Genomic DNA, 26405 nt, shown 5'->3' on the forward strand with positions numbered 1-26405 from the left:
TATAGTTGAGCAATCAACAAATGGTTTGTATCTTTGGTTTTGATTAAGCTTTGTTTCATTTTAGCATAAGTAGGTATGGATATATGCTTCAGTTCCATGTAGATCTCTATTTATTTTTACTAACCATGCATCTTCGTGGATAGTGGAATTATAGAAACTATACAGTTGATTTGGCGGTTAAGGGCATACACTACTTTGTAATTCATATGATTTCACAGGTAGTACATTAAAATAACTTTTAAAATTTTATGTTTAGAATATCTTTAGAAAAGAATGCAAACTTTAGGCCTTACTGGTATGACGACAAAGTCTGAATTAGGCATATTTTGATCAAAATTCTTACTTTCTCCTAATATCTATGTATAAGATTGAAAGTTACCACTTCAATTATATCAAGCTTCTCCACAATGCAACTAGGGTGCACCCATGTGATATAGTTATTGTTCTTCCTGCATGCATGTATGGCGAAAAAAACAGAATAATTCTTTATATACTAATTATTTTAAAGTACAAAAAATTCTATTATTTTTTAAATTAATCAAAGTTATTGAATGTTGCCATTTTTTTCTCTTTCTTCGTAAACGGATTACCTGCTAAATTCTTTGGGACCTTGGTTTGTTAGGATGTCTCACTTTCGTTGCCCCATGCCAGCACAACCATAAATCTTGAAGAAAGTAATTGCTCCTACAAATCAGGGAGCCCTAAAATAGCTGCTGAGAACGGTACATATTTCAGATCTTTAAGTGCCGGGGAAGTTGCTAATGCTTCAATTTTTGCTGGTAGCGGATCTAAAATCGATGGTGATCATGTATCTGATAATCTTCTGCAAAACCAAAATGGGGTGAGTTTCAATCGGTGTAATTCTGAGGATGAATATGTTAAGTTTTACTAGTTTCAATAGCTTGCAAATTGTCCTATAATTGAAGTTTGTGAGTGTTCACCACTAACCGATATTAAATCCAGCTTCATCACAGTAATTGCTTTCCTGCACACACACACACACAAAAAAACGCACCCCATTTTATGAAAATTTGCTCATGCATCTCTATTGCTTTCACCTGCAGAACGCGTGACATGGACATGGTCTCTCAATGAGTCGTGTCTTAAGAGATTCAAGGGAACTCCTATGACTCATTTTGGAGGTTTACTTACGATATACATCGGAAGATTAGCTTGAGTGCCCTATGGGTGCTATGTAAAGCTAGGCCCATGACAGATGCTGGCACATATCAGTTTATCATATATCTTTCTTTAAACTGCTACTTGTATGGTATTTGTACTATTCCCACAAAAAATTCTATACTCTATTCTCTAGTACTATGATCTAAGTTGTTCCAAAAGTATATTCTTAACATATAAAATTAACTGTATACACCATTTGATCTATTTATAAGATATATAAGGTCATTGTGTCTTAAACTTTTTTTCATTATATGTGTCGATGTAGGTGACTTTGTCAATTTTACATTAATGTTATTTTATTTTTCATCAAATTTTCCTTTCGTATGTAATATGCATATCCTACTTTATTACATGCCTATCTGAATTTCTTTTCTGATGTCAAGAAATTATTTTATTGTTTGGATGCATTTGTGTGCTTCCTAATTCCATGAGAAGGGAATTGGACCTATACTCTATCATAACCTGGTAAAGTACCCGAATCCTTGAGTGCTTTACAATTCCTTTGCGCCATCTAAAGTCTCAATTGGACTGAGCTATGCCATGGTGTTACAATACCCTTTCCCATTGTTACATCGTAGAATCATATTGGATAATGTTGTTAATCCAGTCGTCTTTAACAACTATAACTACTAAATCTTTCATAGTTGAAATACAAAACATTTGCTGATTATTTTATTTATTTATCTACATGATGGGTTCAAAAGCGCTTGATGAAGTCTTTATATTGATTCTTGCAAGAAGTTGTCAAAGGCACCCAATATGAAGTTGCTTAAGAGATTATACTACTTGGAGGTTAGTATCAACTTCTTGTCTTACCTTCTAATTCAAAGGTCGTCGTGTGGTTATATGATGCTCTTTTAAAGACAATTGCCATGTTGGACCTTTCTCATTGTATGTTAGGTAAATATCCATTTTTGTCCAATCTTTGATCTGATTCCGATCAAGCACTTGAATACTAGTATATATACACGTTAGCCATTTTTTTTTTTTTTTTTTGCATCTTTTACATCTTTTTTGCATTATGATATCTGTTTAAAATCCCAAAATTTTGGCATGTAAAATACACTGAGATATGGTTGGAGAATCATATATAAATTGCAACGAAGACACATTGGATTATTAATGGTAAAATAAGAATATCATCAGATTCACATCTTTGTGGAGAGATCAAGATCTTCTACATTATATGATACTAATACCAAATTATTATTGATTTTTATTTATTACTACGAGGAGAACTTTTTAGATTGCATCATAATTGGATTCATGCAATATCTTAGCAGGTTTGTGAATACCCTCTACTATTTGCTCGATTGGAGTGCTTAATATCTCAGGAAATTGTCTAACCAATGCAGTGAATCTTATCTTTTAAATATATTCGAAAATTGCAAAGGTATGCTTTTTATGCTTCATATTTACTTTAATATTTATTCATTAGTTAATATCAAACAAACAGTGGTTTGTAATATCAGAATAAAGAGTAAATAATACCTTTATTATCTTTTGTCATTCGTTTGAATATTAGTTCATCATTGTAGATATATTCATATTTTATGTACTAAAATATATTTTTCTGCAATCCTTTATAACTTGAACGTAGAACGATGTTTTATAATATCTACAACAATACCAAAGATTGCTAATGCAATGGATTTTGGATCTGTATTTGCACAACTTTGCTTAGATATTCATCAATCTTTCATCACAGACTTGAGTAGGTTGGTCGAAAATTAGTTATTTGCGTTTAATTGGTTTCTTCATTTCACATATTTTAAACAGGATATAACAACCCTATCTCTGGAAGTGTTATGGTTAATTTATTAGCTAAACTTGCAACTTTAAAACGGTAATTTTTTTTTCTATCTAATTTTTTTCTTCTTTCCTTAAAATATGCTTATGGCTTTAACTGCAATTGCCTAATTTATATTTACTATGAATATTGTTATAGATTTTAAGAATTAAATTTAAATGGTATAAAGCTTAGCAAGCCCATAGTTGAGAGCCGTTATCAACTTGCCGAAATAACATGTTTGTCAAGGTTAATGCTGGGTGGTACTAATATCAATGTTGTGAGTGAATTCTTCGTGTTTATGTATCTTTTCCTTTTTAGATAGATTTTACTTTAGAAGCACGATTAAAGAATACTTTCTTTCAATTTAATCAAATATAATGTTATAGTAAGATGGAGCACTAGAGTAAACTAAAGTGTTGTCCAGTGGACCTCAAGAGCTTATAAAACTTGATCTATCCTATTGTAGACTGACATCTCATTATTTCGTGAGACTATGTGCTGATATCACTTCAATTGGTAGTATTCTTGAGCTGAACCTTTATGGAAATTCCATTAGACAAGAGATTTGATTTCTTTCATGAAGATGGAATGGTTATATTGGCTTTCTCTCATGTTGATTTTTGACTAATCACACATTGTTGCAGTTGTTACACTTCTATTAAAGGAAATTGCAGAGAATGAAGAAAATGATAAAAGCACTAGAGAAGGATAATTGTTTATGTTAAATACCTCAAATTGCTAAAGGAGGAATTGAATAAACTTGGGATAACAAACATGAGGAATTGAACCATATCTTTGCTACGGTAAAGAAATAAACTCTTCTATCTCTCTCACTATATATACATGGTGGAGGATATTTTTTGTTGGGTATCAAAGGGCGACACGTGGCACACATAGATTTGAGTTAGGTATGGAGATCCGAGGGTAAGCTCGGTAACTCGATCGCAACACAAACCAATCATGTACTCAACTCTCAATTGATTGAGGGAATATCGGCACAAGATTACGTGGCAGAATTGCTTAATCAATCAAAATCCCAACAAAATTGAGGATTAGACATGATTAAACGTAATTTGAATCTTTATTAAAAGAAAATCCTGAAAGGGAAGAGTTGAACAAGGAAATGATATCGATTAAGACATTCCTAATCGATATCCACATACTAAAATAGATAAGGGCAAAATTGAAAAAATGATTAAAAAGGATCTTAGGATTTCACATCTATAAATACATGGACAGAGGCACTAAGAGATGAGATTCTCCCTCCTTAAACCTTACACTATTTTTTATACTAAAGTTCTTACTTGGGCGTCGGAGAGGTGGTGTTGCAGGCACACCTAGGGGCACGTGGAGTAGAGATCACGAGACATTAACACAAGTCATCTGTGGGAATTTTATAAGGAGAAACAACCAAAGGGTAGAAACAAAAAACTCCCAAGATCAATTGCGGGTTTAGGATTCTTGATCTGACTTCGTTAAAGAACAGAGCGTAATTTTCCAACTGGATTTTTCAATGGTTCAAGTTTCGCAAATCTGTATTTTGCATATTTATATTGATGATATTAATTATGGATGTTGGCACGACAAAGCTATTCAGGGTGAGTCATGTTGATTTAGTAGCCTTTAGTATATTTTAGTGCTCTTGCAATCGCAAATCTTTGAGGTCAAAGAACAAGAGTAGTAATTACGGTTTATATGGGAATAGTGCAAATACAAGCACAATAGTGCTGCAATCGATGGCAACCTTGGTAAGATAACCTCATCAAAGGTAAATCAGGTAAAACAAAACCAAGTATTATGTAGAGTTGAGGGCTTTGAAAGAACCAGAGTTCTCTCGATAAAGCAAGGATGATCCCTCATTAATGACGTTTGCCAAGGGCATCCTTCACTTGAGTAGGGTTAATGCCAGGGAAATATTGCCTTGACCAAACATACCAAACTCCTATGTCGATTATTAATGGAGGTCCTAAAGGAGAGTATTTCATGGGGTTCATCCATGGAAGTAATGATGAGGTGATGATAGATTCAATAGTGTCGAAGGAGGTACTTGCAGAAAAAATGAGGTATTTCGTGGGGGATAATTTCATGGATGCTCATCCATGGAGGTACAAAAAAAGATTTGAAAGATGGTAATGAGGAGATTTCTGTGCAATCTTGATGATCTATTCCTCGCACAATACGCAACAAGGTGCTCTATTTTCTTAAACCCTAAACTTAGTATTTGTTGAGTGACTTGACTCGATCGAGTCAAATAACTTTACCTTTTCGAGCAAAATTATCATACAAGATGCATATAAGGAACAACAAAAGGAGATTGAATAACTCTCGTCACATCGAGTTTTGATGTATATTAAAACCTCTTTCTAATATAAAAACATAACAAAAGGGTAAGTTGAAAAGTAAACTTGGTTGTATTTCATATAAAACATTCTTGATGTATGGAAGTACTTTTTGTTTAAGGAAAGGTAAATCTGAAATTGTACACAATTGGTTATATTGATAATGTGGAATGCAATCGATGATGATAATTACTATAATTTTATTTCACCAGTGGTGAAATCTTTCCAACCAGGGGAATTGATGGGAACACCAAATCTGAAGAGTAGATTTTTGTTTTAGGATTTTATTTTCATATTTTTTAGGCTTATTTTGATGTTTTATTAACCCATGGTCTTAGTACAATATTTAGTTTATTAGGATTTGAATATTATGAGAGAAAATTACGAAAAGAAGGTTACTTATTTGGTATTTTAGTTTGACTAAAATTCTTGATTTATTTTCTTTATATAGGTTGTATTAGAGTTTTTTTAATAATGAACAATGAACAGATTTTGGTGAATAAAGAATGAGTTTATTTCATGGAGTGAAGTGAATTCTCCACCATTTGGTGTGATTCCAAGAAACCCTTGGTGTAATTCTAAGATTCTATCATTCTATCCCTTTCTCTTTTTTTTTTTTCTATTCTTTTATTTTTTTTTTTTCTTGATTTTATTTAAGTTTCTTGGTTCTCAAAATCTATTTCTTGATTCTTGAAACCTACAAACCACAACCTCCATTCTCTTAACCTTTAATCATTATCATATAAACCTTAACCTTTAACCCTATTCATGTATCTCGTCATAATTATGTTACTTTAGGGTTTACCCTATCCTAGCCCAAATATTTAACCCAATTCTAAACCAATTTTCCTAAATTCCCCAAATTTTCTTTTCTTCGCTCACCATCCTACATCAATTGACCCCAATCACCTTTGCAAAAGACACCAGGAAACTAACCATAAAAAATGAGTTAGTGTGTTAGGCTAGTACATCATTCTTTATATGGTGCACACCACTAAGTCTTTAGTAATCAAATAAGCCCGACTCAATGAGTTAGATAAGGAAATGGCAGTTCGATCCAATCCTAACTTACCCGATTCGATATCCAATTTGGAACCCCACTTAGAACTTGAGAGTTCAATCCGAGACCGATTTGATCGAGTCAACTATATTATTTTGGGATTTAACTAAATTAAGCTACTTGATCGAATCATGAATAATTTGAGAAATCGATCAAGCTAAGGGGCTAAATAGGAATTTTCCTTCAATAAAGATTCTAACTATGTTTAGCCACGCCTAATCCCTAATTTTGTTGGGATTTGGATTGATTAAGTCATTCTGTCATGTAATCTTGTCTCGATATTCCCCCCAACCAACCGAGACCTAAGCCCATGATTGATTTATGACCAAACCACCGAGCTTACCTTGAATCTTCATGCCTAACCCTAATCCCTATGTGCCATGTGTCGCCCCTTGATACCCAACAAAAAATATCCTCTACAATACCCCCTTCGCGGGTTTGGACTTTTAGTCTAAACACCAAAGAAGAAATGAACAGTGTACCATGTAACACATGGCCTGTCACTACTAGATCACGTACTACTTTAAATTCTCATTTCGAGGTTCGTTTAGTAATGTTCATGACATGCGTCATCCAACCATTTTACCTTTGAAAGTGTGGCGACTATGATTGCCTCGATTTTAAATGTAATTGTAACCATTGATCTCGTTACATAGCCCAAAGCATTTTTCCCTATAAATACCTTTGTTCATCTCCCCCTTTTTGTCATTTCCCTTTTTATAGTAATAAAAATATTCTCTTATGGACCCCTAGCAGTCGACCTTGATTTCTCAATAAACCAAAGCTCTTAATCCAATAGATCTGACCCCCAAAGGTCAGACTTAGTTCCCTTACGAACTAAGTCTTGAACAACATAAATGAACCAATCTCCAATACTTGCGCTTGGTTCCTTTATGAACAAAGTCCCAAATAAAAATAAACGAACTGACCCCAATGGTTGGATTTGGTTCCAACCAATGAACCAACACTTAAATTTTGAAAAGAATCGACCCTCATCAATTGAGTTTGGTTACCTAAAGAACTAAGGCTTTTGTGTGAATAAATGTACAAAACCCCAACGATCAGGTTTGATTCTCCCACAAATCAAGTATTAAAAGCAAAAAAGAATGAACCAACCCCCAACGAGGGGGTATGATTCCCCTTATAAACAAAACTTGGATAAACAATTAAATTGATCCTTAACAATCAGGCTTCGCTCCCCTTATGAGCCAAGGCTTTTCGAAGTAAATCGACCCCAAATCGATCAAGTTTGACTCCTCTTTACAAGCAAGGGCTTTTCATTATATACCAACCCCCAATTGTCGAATTTGGCTCTCCTTTTTTAGCCAAGGCATTTTGTTATATACCCCCAACAGTCAGTCTTGGCTCTTTTTATGAACCAAGACTTTTCGAAGTAAACCAACCTCAACGGTCAAGCTTGGCTCCCCTTACGAGACAATGCTTTTGTTGTAAACCGATCTCATACAATCGTGTTTGGCTCCCTTTGTGAGCCAAGGCTTTTGATGTGAGTCGACCCCATACAGTTGGACCTGACTCCCTTTATGAGCCAAAGCTTTCAAGTATAAACCAACCCAATATGGTCGAGCTTGGCTCCCCTTAGGAACCAAGGCTTTCAAATCTAAACTGACCCCTTATGAGCTAAGATTTGTTATCCCAAGCTTCTTCAATTCCACACTGATTTGAGGTATCTAACAATAATTATCCCTCTTTGATGACTTCACCATCTTCTTCATTCTCTGCAGCTTCTTTTAATAAAAATGTAATAACTGTATCAGTGTGTAATCAATCAAATTTCAATAAGATAGAAAGTCAATGTAATCATTCCATCTTCATGATAGAAAAATCATACATCTTGTCCAATGGAATTTTCACAAAATTTCAACTTAAGAATACTATTAATCGAAGTAATATCAGCACATAGTCTCACAAAATAGTGAGATGTCAATCCACGATATGATAGATCAAATTTCACAAACTTTTGAAGTTCACTGGACAACACTTTAATTAACTCTAGTGATTCGTCCTACTATAATATTATATCTGATCAAATTGAAAGAAAGCATTCTCTAATTGTACTTTCAAAGTAAAATCTATCCAGAAAGAAAAAGATTTATAAACACGAAAAATTCACTAACAGCACTGATATTAGTGCAAACCACCCAACATTAATCCTAACAAACAAGCAATTTAACAAGTTGACAAATGCTATCAACTGCGGGTTTGTTTAGTTTTGTATCATTTAAATTTAATTCATAAAACCTATAACAACATTCATAATAAATATAAATTAAGCCATTTTAGTCAAAGTCAAAAACATATTTTAAGGAAAGAAAAAGAATTAGATAGAAAAAAAGACTATCTTTTTAAAGTAGCAAAGTTAACCAATAAAATAACCACAACACTTTTAGAGATAGGGTTGTTATGTCCTATTTGAAAAATATGAGATGAGAAAACCAATTAAACGTAAATAACTAATTTTCAACCAACATGCTCCAATCATTGATGAAGGACTGAAGAATCCTAAGCAAAATTATGCAAGTACAGATCTAAAATCCATTACATCAACAATCTATTGTATTGTTCTAGATATTATAGAATATCGTTCTATGTTCAAACTATAAAGGACTGCAGAACAAATATATTTGAATACATGAAACATGACATGAATATATCTGCAATGGAAAACTAATATTCTAATGAATAGTAAAAGATAATAAACGTATTATGCACTATTTATTCTGATACTACAAACGATTGTTTGTTCAATATTAACTAATGAATAAATATTAAAGTAAATAAAAAGTACAAAAAACGTATTTTTGCAATTTCTCAATATAGTTGGAAGATAAGATCCACATGCATTGGTTAGACAATTTCCGGAGATATTAAGCATTCCAATCAAGCAAATAGTAGAGGGCATTCACAAACTACTAAGATATGACATGAATCCAATTATAACGCAATCTAAAAAGTTTTCTTTATAATAGTAAATGAAAATCAATAATAATTTGGTATTAGTATCATATAAATGCAAAAAATCTTAGTCTCTCCACAAAGACGTAAATCTGACTAGATTCTTATTTTACCATTGATAATCCAATGTGTCTTCGTTGCAATTTATATAATTCTCTCACCATAACTCAATGTATTTTACATGCCAAAATTTTGGGACTCTAAACAGATTTCATAATGAAAAAAGGATTTAAAAGATGCAATAAAAAAACCTTTAACATTGAAATAGAATATTTTAAAGAACATGTTTAGAACCTGGAATAAAGCAATTGGACCAAATCGATTGCAATGCAAGTCCAATGTCAAGCCACCATATTTTGACTTGAAGACAAGTATTTGTTGAAGCATCTCCATTGTTTCGTTTCCTAAAAGATGGAAAATCAATTTACAATTTACTGCAAACTTAAACTTTACAGGACAATAGAGAATTCAAGGGAAATGAAACAGGAATAAAGGACACTATAGCATTAAAAAAAAGCGAAAAAATGGCTAATGTGTATATGTAGTAGAGTATTCAAGCGATGTATCAGAATCAGATCAAAGATTGCACAAAAAGGGATATTTACCTTACATACTATGAGAAAGGTCCAGCATCGCAATTGTCTTGTGCTCATGCAATGCCTTTACTAATGGAATTATTGATCTATCTTGCAATTCACATTCAGACGAAACCTAATAAACAGAACAGCATAAAACCACATGATAACGTTTGAATTAGAAAGTAAGACAACAAGTTGATAATAACCTCCAAGTCGTATAATCTCTTAAGCAACTTCATATTGGGTGGCTCTAACAACTTCTTGCAAGAATCAATATAAGACTTCATCAAACACTTTTGAACCCATCCTGTAGATAAATAAATAAAATAATCAGCAAATGTTTAGTATTTCAACTATGAAAGATTTAGTAGTTATAGTCGTTAAAGACAGCCGGATTAATAACATTATCCAATATGATTCTACAATGTAACAATGGGAAAGGGTACCGCAACACTATTGCATGGCTCAGTCCAACAGAGACTTTAGATGGCACAAAGGAATTGTAAAGCATTTAAGGATTCGGGTACTTTACCAGGTAATGATAGTATAAGTCAAATTCCCTTCCCATGGAATTGGGAAGCACACAAATGGCATCCAAAAAATAAAATAATTACTCAACATCAGGAAGAAATTCAGATAGGCATGTAACAAAGGAGGACATGCATATTACATGCGAAAGGAAAATTTGATGAAAAATAAAATAACATTAACGTAAAATTGACAAAAGTCACCTACATCGATGCATATAATGAATAAAAGTTTAAGACACAATGACCTCATATATCTGATATAGATCAACTGGTCTGTACAGTTAATTTTATATCTTGAGAATATACTTTTGAAACAACTTAGTTTACAGGACTAGAGATTATAGAATTTTGTGTGTGTGAATCGTAAGAATACCATACAAGTAGCAGTTTAAAGAAAGATATATGATAAATTGATATATGTGCCAGCATCTATCGTAGACCTAGCTTCACATAGCACCCATAGGGCACTCAAGCTAATCGTCAGATGTATCCTTAGTAAACCTCCAAAATGAGTCATAGGAGTTCCATTGAATCTCTTCAGACACGACTCATTGAGAAACTATGTCCATGATCATGCATTCTGCAGGTGAAAGCAATAGACATGCATGAGCAAATTTTCAGAAAATGGGGTGTCTTTGTTTTTTTTTTGGCAGGAAAGCAATTACTGGGATGAAGCCGAATTTTATACCGGTCAGTGGTGAACACACACAAACTTCAACAATTTTGCATCTGGTATATGATAACATTAATTGTGTCCCAAAACATTAAAGTATGCTGTCTATAAACAAGTACTCTTCATAAAGAAGTACTTGAGAAATTAAAGGCTTGCTAACACATCAATATAATGTAAGCTGAAATTAGTCACCGAATTAGATCATACCATCAATAGATACTTCAATCCATCCCTTTTCCCATATATTATCCTTTAAAGTTTCGACTACTTCCAAGGATTCTAGAGCTTTATGACCACAATTCAGATGTCGAATGATTGGCAACAAACCTGATAAGGCATGTCCTGCTTATTAGTAGAATAAAAATGTATTTTCACGAATAATTGGTAAGAATGAGAATAGCACATTAAAGCTGATGATCAGATATGTACAAAAATCAAGTTAATTTGAAACCAATACCCAGTTGCAAAAATGGTGAAAATGACTAGTGGAAACTAAAACGTAAAAACATTTGAATTCTGCTCATATTTTTAGGTTACTTGGATTGTGGAAGGAGGACTTCATAGATCGGTTCTCAATCCATCATCACTACCCCACCCTTCCATTTGCCAATTCACAATATTCTTTGTGATGCTGATGAATAATGGTACCATCATGTCAACTTTAGATCTTCCATAGTTCCAGTTAAAACTTAAAAGTGTTGAAGTTGCTTCCAAAAAAGCAACCTAGTGATGATCACACTATTCTTTGTCCTTAGCTCACCAGATCCATCTTTAGTCACTCCTCATACTCTCTTATTCTCACCATTTCCCTAGATTTTCTTCAATCTATTGTCTCTAGGTCTAATACATCCATGACCGCGCTTGTTTCAAATGTACCTAGCCCATTTTAAAAGAAAAAAATTTATTTTCTAACCAATTTCCAGTGACTTTACAAAACTCCATTGGTGAAAAAGCTTAGAAATCTAAAGATAGGTGACAACCTCTTTTTGACCTCTTCTCTTCAGAGAGCTATAACAAGTATAAGCATGCCACTTCAACCTTCATACACTCAATGTTTAGCATATCACCAACCATGCAAGAGCATGCATCTATATGTATTATGTTATCATCAATTTTGAATCCATGCGAGATGATGCTGCAATCAGTACCAAAGAGCAGAGTTAGAGAAATCTAATAAATACATGAAAATATTATAGGACAATTTGCAAGCTATTGAAACGAGTAAAACTTACACCATATTTATCATCAGAATTATGCAGATTGAAACCAGCACCATTTTGGTTTTGCAGAAGATTATCAGGTGCATGATCACCATCGGTTTTAGATCCACTACCGGCAAAAATTGAAGCATTAGCAACTTCCCCAGCACTTAAAGATCTGAAATATGTACCATTCTCAGCAGCTATTTTAGGGCTCCCTGATTTGTAGGAGCAATTACCTTCTTCAAGATTTATGGGTGTGCTGGCACAGGGCAACGAAAGTGAGACATCCTAGCAAACCAAGGTCCTAAAGAATTAAGCAGGTAATCCATTTACGAAGAAAGAGAAAAAAAAATGGCAACATTCAATAACTTTGATTAACAATGTGGTGATATAAGCTACCTGAAATTCATTCGCAAAACTATTTGGCCCGTCACTCAACCTAACTGTAAGAATCAGTAGGGGGGGGGGGGGGGGGGGAGATATTAATTTCAAAAATAATAGAATTATTTAATTATGGAAATATAAACCCAAAATCACTTGAGCATTAGAACTCACATTCAGAGAAAGTAGTGACATTCTCTGGTTGGTATTTATGAATCCTTCCTATGGACAAATCAGATTCTTCATGCCCATCACTTTCATCATCAGAAAGGACTACACGAACACGTTTACGACCAGTCAATCGATGCTGATTATCAATTTATTTGCTCAAACCTGTTGGGGATGCTTCAGTTAGCTTAGATGCACTAGGTTTCTCAAGTTCAGATGTTTTTGGCTTGGAAAAAGTTTTTATGGACCGAAGAAGTGAAATTAGAGATACATCCATCCTTGACTTCTTCAAAATTATTTAATCTTGATCTTGTAGAAGCAGATTCAGTTATCTTCGGTGAATTGTATGCATTAGACCTATTATCTGGTAAGTCATCATCAACTTCGATTTCACTTTCGCTTTTGCTTTCGTTTTCGGAGCAGCACTCCCTCATCAGATTCTGCACTTCAAGTTTGGTATTTCTTGAGCATTTCAAATCACTAATTATGTGCTGCAACCTCCCAGCCCCTTCAATATTGTCAAACCTTATCATAGGGCAAAAATGCATATTGTCAAGTGCAGAAATCTGGACAGAAGGTAAGTTTGCTTTAACAAAGTAAGTTCCACAAAAGAAGATAATTGCCTGTAAACCTCCTCAAATGCCTCCAGTGCACCAGTCCAACCACCATCTGAATAAAAGACAGCTCCAATGTTAACCTTGGCTAACACTTGGCCCTGAAAGTACGTAAATCACGTGAGATAAATAAATAGGTACCGGATCACATTATTTTCACTATTGTTTATGAATTTCAAGCAATTGAATAGAAGAGTTTTCTTGTTTACAATGGTTATCTCTGGAATTGGCAACCGCACAAGTTTCCATAGGCTGACAAATCACTTATCGTCCATAACAATACAGCTTTCAACGTAAATGATTCTCTTCGGTATGCATCATAAGCAACAATGCCACTTTCCCATAGATATTTCAAATCATCAACGAGTGAGGCTAGGTAGACATCAATATCATTACTAGGTTGCATGAGTTCACTCGAGTTGTTGGTACATGCGAAAAACATATCTGAAAATCGAAATAAAAAAATTAAGAAAGAGAGAGAGAGAGAACCATCAACAAATAAATGTCACACAAACAAACAAATAAAGCTCATTCTAGTGTAACAAAGTGACCAGTATAATCTATGCCTTCTATTTTTTCTTAAAAATTTCCTTATATTTCTTGTCACTTAGCTAAGTAGTTACAAAATGACATAATATAGATGAATTTATTTAACACCTTCACCTAAAATCATCGTTTACTTAAGTTAAGGGTAGAAAGAACTTATTGTTCAAGTGAACAGTAAGACAACCATGGGCCAACATGGCAGTTTTGTAATGTGTACTCAATGATCATACAAAATATATACATTATTCAAGTTTGTAAGGCATCCATGAGTTATCATTTATAGGATCAATGTTACACACATGGCCAACGTCGAGAGTAACACTTCATAGAAATTATTCTTTAAATAGGGACGAAGTGTCAAGCACAAGCACACTAAGAGATGAATGTCCATAAGGTCCTGTAACATGCTAGCTCATGTATCTAAGAACTTAACAATTAAAACTAACTGTTTACACATAAAAATAATTATAACATGTTATTTTAAATAAATAAAGGTTAAATGTGGATAACATGAAAATAAATAGACCTACTTTTTCCTTATAACGCTGGAAATTGATGAACCACCTATGTTATAAAACTCAACCTCCTTTCTAAACCGCTCATATTATGAATTTGTAATCTCACTTTTATTAGACTACAAACTATTGAATGCATGCATCCTTTATCCACTTTTATTAGACTATAAACTATTGAATGCATGCATCCTTTATCCTTTTTCATTTCTAATTTTTTTTAAAAGCAAGCAGATTAGAGGTTAGTAATTAGTGGGTGGATGCTGGTTTTGAACCCAAGTTATGGTATCAACACTCACAGGCTTTAACAACTTAGTAAATTGGCATCTTCTTTATCTATATTTTTTTACTTTCAAATAATTAGAAATAAAGAATTATTCTGTTTTTTGCCCTACATGCATGCAGGAAGAACAGTGACTATATCACATGGGTGGAGAAGCTTGATAAGATTGAAGAGGTCACTTTCAATCTTATACATAGATGTTAGAAGAAAGTAAGAATTTTGATCAAATATGCCTAATTCGGACTTTGTTGTCATACCAGCAAGGCCTAAAGTTTGCATTGTTTTCTAAAGATATCCAAAATATCAAATTTTAAAAGTTATTTTAGCATACTACCTGTGAAATCAGATGAATTACTAAGTAGTGCATACCCCTAACCACGGTTTTGCAATCCAACAGCTTTTTGAAGATGGATGACCATAGTCTAGAGTTAAATCAACTGTAGAGTTCCCATAGTTCCACCATCTACGAAGATTTATGGTTAGTAATAAAAATAGAGATCTACATGACACTGAAGCATATATCACTATACCTCCTTAGGCTAAAATGAAACAGAGCTCTATCAAAACCAAAGATACAAACATTTGTTGATTGCTCAACTATAAAAAAAAATTAATAATAATAATAATAAAAGAAACACATTAACTTTTAAATGAAGGAGCAATGTCAACAGTGCCAACAAGGTCTTATAAGCTCTGATGCTGCTTGAACCAACAAAATAAATATAAAAATCATTATTTCCTTCAAACTAAATAGAAAATCACCAATACAAAAAGAAAAATTTACCTCATTAAAGAATAAATTCAGATCAGATGGATGAATTTTAGCACAACTTCTGTCTCCTCTTCTGCCAAAATCTAGTATACCGTTCCACTATATTAAAATCAATGAGATGGTAAAGATTGACAGATTAAGATTCCAGATTTTGATATCAAAGAAAGATCAAAATTAGAGATCGAAATGAAAGATCACATACCAGAAATCGAGCTTGAGAGATCAAAATGTTAATGGAGTTACTTTGTCTTCTTCTATGGAAGATTGCAGACCAGAAATAGAACCCTAACCAATCACCAACAAAAATTGAAATAATCTGTCATCGTAGATTAAGAGAGAGAGAGAGAGAGATTGCAGAGTTCATACCTAAAACAAATCAAGACTTCCTCCAATGCCTTAGATGAGAAATCGCAAAGAGAGGGGACTCAAGAGAACGAGATTTGACAAGAGGAATCAGAGGTACCTAGTTTCTTTCCACCCTATTTGGATTGACAAGAGAAATAACAAAATAATTTAAGTTTCTTATGTTTGGTTAGCAGTCATAAGAGAAGAGAAGAGAAACTATTTTTAGTCAAATGACTATTATACCCTTCATAGTCCAAAGAAAACAAAGTTCTACCTGTACAATGATATAAAATATAAACACCTAAAGTCATTTATAATTCATCTTCCAACCAAATATCATACGAACATAAGTGAAAAAAAAAATTTAAAACTTATATGATGGCTTCCAATAAAGAAAACGTAACATATATGTTGACTTCCAACTATTTCAAAAAGTAGTCTATATGTCCAAAAAAGCATCCCCAAAGTAACATCTCCAATGTTATAATTCAGTGACATAAGCAAACAAAGTTACATCACCAAAAACATCTAATATATCATATCAATGACATAAGCAAACAAATCAAAAATCTCTAACACAATTCAGCATCATCATCAAGTATCACACATGCCTCTCATATGTGATACCAAAAAACGCCCTCATCCTTCCTGGTTTTTTGACGAGGAAAGAGTAGGCATGATCAATTAATTTTGAATCAACTCCTAACCTTACAAACTCATCAAAAATATCTTCCTCCGTGTAAACACGTGCTCGACTCCTCTGAAGAACTTCAACTCCTTTCTGAAGAATTTCATTTCCTTCATTGGTTGCCAGTGCAACCTCTCATTGAATCCTCCGTTCCCAAGTAATCTATTGAAGATGATACCTTTCTTTTTTTTGGTGTGTGAGGAGGTTGCAAACTTGTTAAAAGATGTTTCACAAGGAGTTGTTTTGGTTGGCTTTGGTCATGAATGTGTAGCCTGAAAGTTCTCCAAAAAGATATCATCATTTGTCACCATATGATCAATTTTCTTCAATAGTTCTACCCGCCCCCATCGCCTCACCTATCTACATCTCCTTTTCCCATCATTTTAGTTTTTCACTTGTAGTTTCCCCACCCTTCTAACTTAATAATTTTTTCTTTCCATAGCCAAACATTCAGCTCCAAAAGGTATAATTCCACTTTTGTAAACCATCACATAGCAATCGAAAACTCAAGCATTTTAATCACCTACCTCTCATTCTATGGGCAACATTTTCCTCAAAGGAAATCCTAATATGTATAGGATATAGACCCATATCCAAACATTCAGCTCCATAAGGTACAATTCCACTTTTGTAGAACCATCACATAGCAATCCAAAACTCAAAAAATTTAATCACCTACCTCTCATTCTATGGGCAACATTTTCCTCAATTGAAATCCTACTATCTATAGGATATAGACCCAACAGAACAGGCCCAAGAGAACACAATCAGTACTAAATTTACAATCCACGTCCAATAAAAAAAATTACCTACTACGCAAAGAATCTCTCGGAACTCCACAAATATAAATTCTACTTACTTTGAATCCCCCAAAACTCCACAAATATTAATTTTATGTCCTACCTCTAATTCAAATATAATCCGATGCCAACCACCAGTAGAAGAGAAAGAGAGAGAGAGAGAGAGAGAGAGAGATTTGGCCTTGGGGGGAACTATAAATAAAGAAACCAATGAACAAAGCTTAAAGCACCAGGCATATGCCACATATACATCACAGGATGATCTAAAACAACTATTCCTCATTTTAATTTAAGGACACAATACAAACCCCAGCATTGTTTGAGAACTTTATACCTCATTACTCAAATGCAAACTTGAAACAACAAGACAAGAACCTTTTGGGTTTGTTACTTGTTTTGTGAATAGATCATGTAAACCTCTACTGAGAATCTAACCCCAACTAACCATCCATGGCTGGAGAAGTCTAAATTTCTCTTTAGTTTTATTAATTATTCAATACATTACGTTTCCCATTAAAAAATCTTTAATTATGAAAATTTTACCAAACTTTCAACAACAAAGTCTGCAACTCCATACAAGAAAATAAAAGCAAATGTGTGTGGCTGCAGTTATAAGTCTGCCTAAAATAAACTACCATCAAAATAGAGCTGATATCCCATAAAAAATTATTTTACAAACCTATTCCGGGATAAGCTATCCCTGAAACTAAATACCTTCAAATAAGAGAATGTCGATATGATTCTAGACTAAAACCATCAAATTATGCAACTCCATCACAAAAAAATAATAATCAAAACTTGCAACCAAACAAATCAAGTTCACGATACCTTCTTAATCTTCGATTATTTGCTATTTCAGAACGCTAAGCCAGAGATCTCGAAACCAAGGCAGCAATCGAGTCGAGAAACAGAGATCGTACGGGTCAGAAACAAGAATCAGAAGAAGAAGCAACGGTTGATGGGTGAAGATCGACGAAGAAGATGAACATTTGCATCTTGAATCCATCAACGCCGCAGAAAATCCTTTGAGATACAATGAGATGGAAGCCGAAAAAGAGACGTACTTGGGTTTCAAGATGAAGAAGAGAGACTCTTGAGCTACTTCGTCCCTGCCAATTTGGATTCCCAACGCTATTTTATTGTTTTATTCTGTGTTGTTTTGCACCTTTTCAAGATGAAGAAGAGAGACTCTTGAGCTACTTCGTAGCTGACAAATTGGATTCCCAAGTCTATTTTATTGTTTTATTCTGTATTATTTTGCACCAACGTGTCACGAAAATTAAATATTAGTGACGAAAAAAAAATATTGTTATCGTAACACCTTACTCCTTTAATGACAATAAAATAAAATTTGTGACTAAATCTTTTTATATGACCATACATTTTAGTCATTACATTTAAATTATCATTAAATATTATTAGTATAATACCTATAGTGATAACATTTTATTTTCGCTACTAAAAATTAATATTTAGTGGTAAAATATACATCACGGCTAAAAGTATGTTTTTAGTGGCAATCTATAATCGTAGTTAATGACTGACCATCAGTGACAAAAAAAAATATCTTGTCACTAAAATTCTAAATATTTATTGGTACGAAATATATGTTGCCACTAAATATCTTGATGTGATCACTTTTAAGGACATCAAAATTTACATCTATGACATTAGTACCGCATATTTTTGAGTTGTCACTAAATGTTGATGTTATAATATTTTTAGTGACAAGATATTAATTTTTCCACTAAAATTTGCATTTTAGTGATAAGATATAAATTGCGACTAAAAAATTCGTCACTAAAAATCAATTTTCTTGTAGTAGTTGACAATTAAGAAAAGTGAAAAGGGAAAAAAAAAATACTAGAATGATATTCCTCATTAATCATACCATTAACATATTATAACAATGTTATGCAATTAGAGCAGCAACATAGCATTATATGTGATATTGATCAATGTATCATGGTATATAGTTTTGTTCTTTATCCTTTTTTTCTTGTTTTTTTATATTTTTTACTTCTTCTTATTGATACTCGAGATTGCTTCAAAGAAAAGGAAAAAAAAATAATAATAATAATCAGAATATAAGGGTACACACATCAACCACCCAACAAACTTTTTTTTTTATATATTTTGTTTTGTTCTACTCTTTGATGAATAAAGTTGATAAAAAGCAATGCTAATCAAAACCAATACAAAAATTGAGAGAAACACAAATGGAAACCATGGACCAACAAAAACCTGGGTTTTTATCTCGCATTTCAGCAGTGGGTTTGAGAATCATGAATTATCATAGGCTAATAAAAAGATGATAGATGAATTTTCATAAAAATAACATAATAACATCAGTACAAAAGCTTGACACAGTTCAAATCAGAACTTGTTTACGAAAAAATAGATCTAGGTTTTTATAAGCATTAACTTCTTGATGATAAAGACCTTGAAGAATATGGATTCTCTATCAAATGATAATCTTGAAGACGAAGATGATGACCTTCCTACTGTTGTAAAAAAAGCAAAAAGTGTGTGAAATATATAGGGTTCATGGAAAAAGAAAAAGAGAAAGGTGTGTGCGAGTTAAAGAGGGTTTCTTGAAAAAAATTACAAAAGAATGAGAAAGAGACCTTAGACCTCCTACTCAGTTCACCTATTTCGTTTGACAACTTTAGGATTTCTGAATCAAATTAAAGTTTGTGTGTTTACTTGGGGTGTAAATAGCAAAAGTTGGCATGCCAATATTATCTCTCTTTGGAATTTTTGAAATGGGTCAAGAGCAAAGTTGGAATGTGAACTTCTTTCTCTTCTCTTCAAATCTCTCTACGCTTGGAGAGAAACAAAACTGGGCATTTTTCCTCTCCCTTTTTTTTTTCTTTTCTCTCTACTTAACAATCCAAACCAGAGAAATGGAGATAAACTTGCATATTTTCTCTTATCTTCTCTCTAATTCTCCAAATCCAAATATAGTGTCCAAATAGGGAGAGCTTCATTTGTCTTTGTTCAAGTGTTTAAGTTAAGGTTTCATTTTGTTGGAGTGTTTCATTCGAGAGGGAGAGCTTCGTTCATCTTCGTTTTAGAAATCAAGAAGGTCGAAAGAGAGAAAGAGTGAAAGATAGAAAAGAGAGATGAGAGGTGAGTTAGGGTTAGGTGTTATTTGTCTCAAAGATGAGAAAAAGAAGTGATAGTAGTTTCGTCTGTGCGTTCTAAGTGAGGGAGGTCATTGTAAATAACTAAACACTATAAGCAGGACTCTATTCTGTAAAAATTGATCGAAATGCATAGCTTTTATTGGCACTCCAATACTTACTTATTACACCCAACATTAAACAACGGTTTTGTCCAAACTGATGTCTCAAGTCCCACAAAATCTTACCACCCTGCGAAAATTAGACGTGAGATGCCATTTTTTTTTATCAGAATCGATATTTATTTAAAACCCATGAGTGTTGTCTAAAGTGTTTTTTGTATTAGTGATCCTCAAGATTTGTTTTATTTGCATGCATATATATTTTGACTATTGGATTCATGTTTACATGTATTTTCTCATGAGTCATTCTTCATGAGTTACTAGAGCCCGACCCATATATATATGATGAAACGCAATGATGGACCCCACCCAGCTACAATTTTGTGGGGTATAAAGATCGAGACAAAGGAGTGGGATCCACACAACCCCTCTCTTTTGCTTTTCATCTAATTCACATTCAACTTTATTGTCTTTTGTTTCCTAATCCCCTTTCAATAATACCTTTCTAATTTTTCTCTTTTACACATTTAACCTCGAAGAGGATAGTCGTGTTGTAAGGACGAGAAAACTCTAGTATATACATAATGCATAATAACTTGGTCAAAGTTTCTGAGCTAATTAACTTAGTGCAATTTCAAGTTGATTTGAAAAGTTAGTTTCATCAATTTTCAGAGAAGCCTATTCACCTCGCGATCCAATTGTCAATTCATCCTTCAAGTTGATTTGACAAGTTTTAAAATAGGGTAAATTACCAACTATATATTTTGAAAACCAACTTTCTTTTTGTTGTCCTATGTGAAATTAGGGGGTGCAACTTGTTCAATTTGGGGCCAAATTGAAATCAAATTCAGCTAGGTCAGTTCCATAAAACAAGAACCAGGACTGAATCACATTGCTCATAGAATTGAATCAAACCAAATTGATTTGGTTCTATTAGTTGCCAATATATATCCTATAAACTTGCTTGGAAGCAACATATAATTTAATGAATAATGATAATAATAATAATAATAAACATCAATTATTTCATATAAAATCCATTAATCTATGTCCTAACTCATAAGAAGTAAGCACAATAAAAACAAATCAATCATCATCCACCTTCCTTCATACTCCAATCCATAATGAATTGATAACTGAACCAAATTGATTAGTTCTAGGCAAAATATGCACCATCACTTTCTCTCAATCGACGTAGGAGGTATTTTTTGAAGAACGCTAGGATGACCAAGACCTACATTCTAGGCATGTTGATTGATGCAGAGGATTTGGATCTAGTCTACTATAGAGTATGTGCCAAGGAGATCTTTGACAAGACTACTGAGCTTCAAAATAAAAAATCTTCCTACGAGGTATTCTGAGATACAAATGTAAGACAAGTAATTATGTTGTCTAAGCATATGACTATATTTATATGACATATTGACACCATCTTTTAATACATTAGATGATATATATATATATATATATATATATATATAGATGTGTGTGTGTGTGTGTGTGTGTGTGTGTCTTGTAGTGTATTAATAGATGAACATTGATAGATTGAGTTGGATCTATATGAATAAATCGACGATGAATGTTTTTTTGTATTGAACTATATAGATATTATAGGTGATGAATGTGTTTTGTATTGAACTATATAGATAATGTAGTTGCAGATTACAGGTTATTTGAAACTACAACACAAGGAATAACCCTGTAAAATCTTGAATTTTTTATTCGTATCTTGAGGAAAAATAAATACTGAAAATTTGAGAAAATCTTGAAAGTGAGACTTAGGGTAAAATTTTAGAATCTTTTTCTAATAATTTTTAAAGAAATCTGACCTCATCATTGGATTTAAAATGATTGAAAAACATATTTTAGCCTGTAAGCACGCTCAACTACTAGTCCGAACAGAAAAGTGGCAAAATCTTCGATTTTTAGGTCAAACCAGGCCAAAATAAAGACTTTTTACTAGAGAAAGAATTTTTAAAATTTGATCATACCATTGGATTCAAAATAAAAAATTATAGAAAATGGACTATTTACTTGTCTTTTTTGGAGTACAAAAAGTCAAATTATCGTCGAAAACGAAAACGACGTCAATTTTAAGGACTCATCGGGCCAAAAATGTAAATTTTTTATAGAGATAGAATTTTTATAAATTGACCACACCATTAGATTTGAAACAAAAAATTATGTAAAATAGAGTATTCACTCGTTACTTTTGGAACTCGGATGGTCAAGTTATCGTCGAACGAAACAATAGGCAAAATACCGAAATTGTCCAAAAATTTTATATAAATAAATTTTTTATAATTTTTTTACTATTCACTTTCGTTTTAAACGAATCAAAACCAGCCGACTTATTTTTTTTTAATATTTTTTTCTTCGATTTTTAACCTCCAATTCGTCGTGAACCGTTCATCGTCGATGTCCAACGTAGAAGGGAGAAACATCCGCAGCCTTGACATCTATAAAATCCACCCAATTTTCTTTTGTTTTCTTTTCGTTTTTGCCCCATATCATAAAAAAATAGCCGTATATATATACGAAAGTTTCGAAACTTCGACCTCGAATTTCATCCGTTTCGGGGTCAAACCGTCCTCCGTCGCAGAAGGAAAAAAAGACGACGGCATCGAGATCTTCGAAACCATCGGACCAGTTTCGAAAATCAACCACCTCGAAGTCCGATCACTTCAATTTTTGTGCCAATTGCCTCAATTTCTGTGTCAATCGCCTCAATTTCCAAGTCGATCACCTCGATTTTCGCACACGTGCTTCAATTTCGTCACCTAGAGATAGTAAGGACTCTCATATTTGATATGTTTAATTGCATTTTATAACAAATTATATATGGTAGGATATTTTACTAGGTTATTTTTATTAGTTGGGTCATGTGCATCGCTTGGACCCCGTTTTGATCTAAGTTTTGTATTTTTTTAATATTATTGATAAATATGAATCTCATAGTTGAAAAAATGATTTAATATTCAATGAACTCATATTGAGTTGACGAATATCAAAAAGTGGATATTTCATTTAAAAGATTGAGAATTACAAAAATTGGAAAAAGGAAAAAATGGAATAAACGGTAAAATGTAAGAGTTATACCCGATGGGTGATGTCTGTATTTTACATTGTAATGTTGTGTATAGGTTAGTGAAGGGATATCCAGGGATAATGATTGGTTGCATGTTTATTTAAATTCTGTTGAGGCAGAGGCTCTGAGTTATATGATTTATTTTAGGCTGATTGGCCACAGTTGCATAGTAGGAAACTGGATATCCATTCTCAACCTTGTATTATTAATTTCTCTTTTATTTTCAAATGAAAATAATATATATTTGTAGCTACTTTGTGAACTGTTAAAGAACTTGTGACTGTCTGAAGAGATAGTGCGTCATATCATCCGGAGTAGTATACTATTCTGGGATGTACGATAGGGACCACCAAGCTCATACGTGGTATGGGACGCGTATAAGAGTGGAGTCACAACTGGAATCCAGATTCATTCCTCTCTATCTTTACCAGTGAACTTGTAAGGTAAAGATGGTCGTATACGAATGGATTATATATTTGGGAATCACATGCACGCTTGATAGGCATAGACGAAGATGATTAGTCAGTGATCACTAACAATCTATAGTAGTTGAACGTTCTGACACATCGAAAAGAGACCCATTGCTTACGGTCATATCAAACGGTCAGCCTAAACCGAATAGATAGTCAATCAAACGTGGTAAATGCAGCGACCGACCACAAAATCAGGAACTAGAAGCCAGTAAAGAATTGTAATATCATGTCTCGACTAGGATTGATCTAGTCGTGAATACCAACTCTCTAATTCCACTAGTCCACCATGTGTATTATGTAAATGTTACCTTATTTTGATATATAAAATGAAATACATGTTTAATGTTTCCATTTGATCAATTAGATTTGTATAAAAAGAAAATGTTATAGTAAGTACTGTTGATTGATGTAATATCAGTTTTAAAATGTTTAGTTGCTCATCTCTAGATATATGTACTAGTTAATCGTAGTTTCTTTTGTAAAAATTTGTATATGCGAAAATGATTCAGTATGTTTATTCGTTCATGTTAAGAGAGGTTATTGGTAGAAATTGTTTGCTTCCTTACCGGGTAACCATTGTTACTCACCCTTTTCTTCTCCATTTTTTTTTAGTTTCAGATTTGAAGCTTGGCGATGCAGGTGTAGAAAATGAGTGAGGACTATCTGGTAGGTCAGATAGACGACCAGAGTTCGTTACCTGGTGAGTATTGGGGCTATACCCTCTAATAGTGTTAATTCGTTAAGGTAGTATTATGGGCCTTATACTAAGCGTTAGGATTTTTGTTAGAGTGAGGAATGCTTTATATAATCCTGTATTCTATTTATCCTTCCGCAATCTGATATTTCATACGTTATTAGATGTATATAAACTTCCGCTAGTTATTATATTTTGTACATATATACAGGATATTATGAATGTTGTTTATCAGGTGAAACAGGTTGAACGCCTTGGAATGCTAATATAAACAGAGGAAACCATGCCGGAATTTCGAGGTGCCACCTAGTACCTCGAGATCTGACATGGGGTTTTGTGTTAGCATTTGACGGGGCGCCACAAACCCTATAGAATAGAAATAAAATTTATTATTTTAGAAATTTGACAGATTTGGGTAATGATGAGTATTTTGTTAAGTTAAAACTCATCACTTATCCTATATTTATATTTCCAAATGTCTTGGCGGGAGAATTCTTTTTTTTAAGCTCCACATCTTTATCAAAGATCTTCTCAACACATACACTATAATACAGTGGCTCTGAATTCTCTGCATCAACTGACATGCTTGGAAAATAGGTCTTCGTCATCCAACCGTTCTTCAAAAGACACTTCTAGAGTTAGTTGGGAGAGGGTGACATTGTTTTGTGTGCCTGAGTCCCAAGAGTCGAGAAAACATGTCTTACCTATTAAGTTGCATATTTGAATTGATTAAAATTGATAACTAATAAAAATCTAAAATATATAAATATTCATACATTATAAGATTTAAGTAACAAAAATTTATACCTTTGAAGTAGTCCCAACTTCGAATTGAGATTATTGCCATGAGAATAGTTATGGCCAATAAGCCAATTTCTCTTTTACTATTTGCAATTCTTTAGTCACAACGAACAACTTGTTTTTCAACTCATTTAAATTTTTTTTAATAAGAGTTGAATGGTGCAAAGTAGGTTTTGTAACTCCCCTTCCCATACCTCATAAATGTCCCTTTTATCTTTTTATAAATATGTGCAACAAATATAATTTTTGATAAAATAACAAGTATCCATCAAAGATTTTAAAGAAAATGAACAAACATTAACCTTATAGAGCATAAACATAAAAAAATCCATATGTATGAAAATCAGCCCATGTACATATCTATTTTTTTTCCCAATCAAACAAGTTTTATTAATGCAATAAAGAAAGAGGGGGGGGGGAGATAAAATTAAAAACACCTTGGGATGGGAATATTCAACCAAATTATTTAACTTTACATTCTTCCTTCTATGTTTTGTATCTAAGGATTTGAAATTCAAATATATATATATATATATATATATATATATATATATATATATATATATATATATATATATATTGTCTCTTAGCCAATAGAGATTAAGAAATTTTCTATGAGAGAAACTTTAAGGTTGAAAACTATCATTTCCACTCCAATCTTTTC

General features: G+C 33.0%; 1 pseudogene across 1 annotated transcript; it reads right to left on the reverse strand.

The window, feature by feature from the left end:
- Window positions 1-462: 462 nt before the first annotated feature.
- LOC147380769 (protein TONSOKU-like) lies at window positions 463-18660 on the reverse strand (annotated as a pseudogene). The gene is made up of 17 exons (XR_015175122.1): window positions 18267-18660; window positions 15972-16084; window positions 15808-15890; window positions 15618-15704; window positions 15168-15296; window positions 13702-13936; window positions 12885-13593; window positions 12729-12772; window positions 12566-12588; window positions 12360-12459; window positions 12108-12262; window positions 11335-11454; window positions 10131-10231; window positions 9952-10057; window positions 9641-9750; window positions 949-985; window positions 463-823 (listed from the first exon to the last, which is right to left on the reverse strand). The product of XR_015175122.1 is annotated as a protein TONSOKU-like (transcript).
- Between the last annotated feature and the right edge of the window lie 7745 nt (window positions 18661-26405).

Source organism: Akebia trifoliata, unplaced genomic scaffold, assembly GCF_017979445.1.
Source record: "Akebia trifoliata isolate Shusen 1 unplaced genomic scaffold, ASM1797944v1 Contig01006, whole genome shotgun sequence".
In the NCBI taxonomy this organism is placed as follows: Eukaryota; Viridiplantae; Streptophyta; class Magnoliopsida; order Ranunculales; family Lardizabalaceae; genus Akebia; species Akebia trifoliata.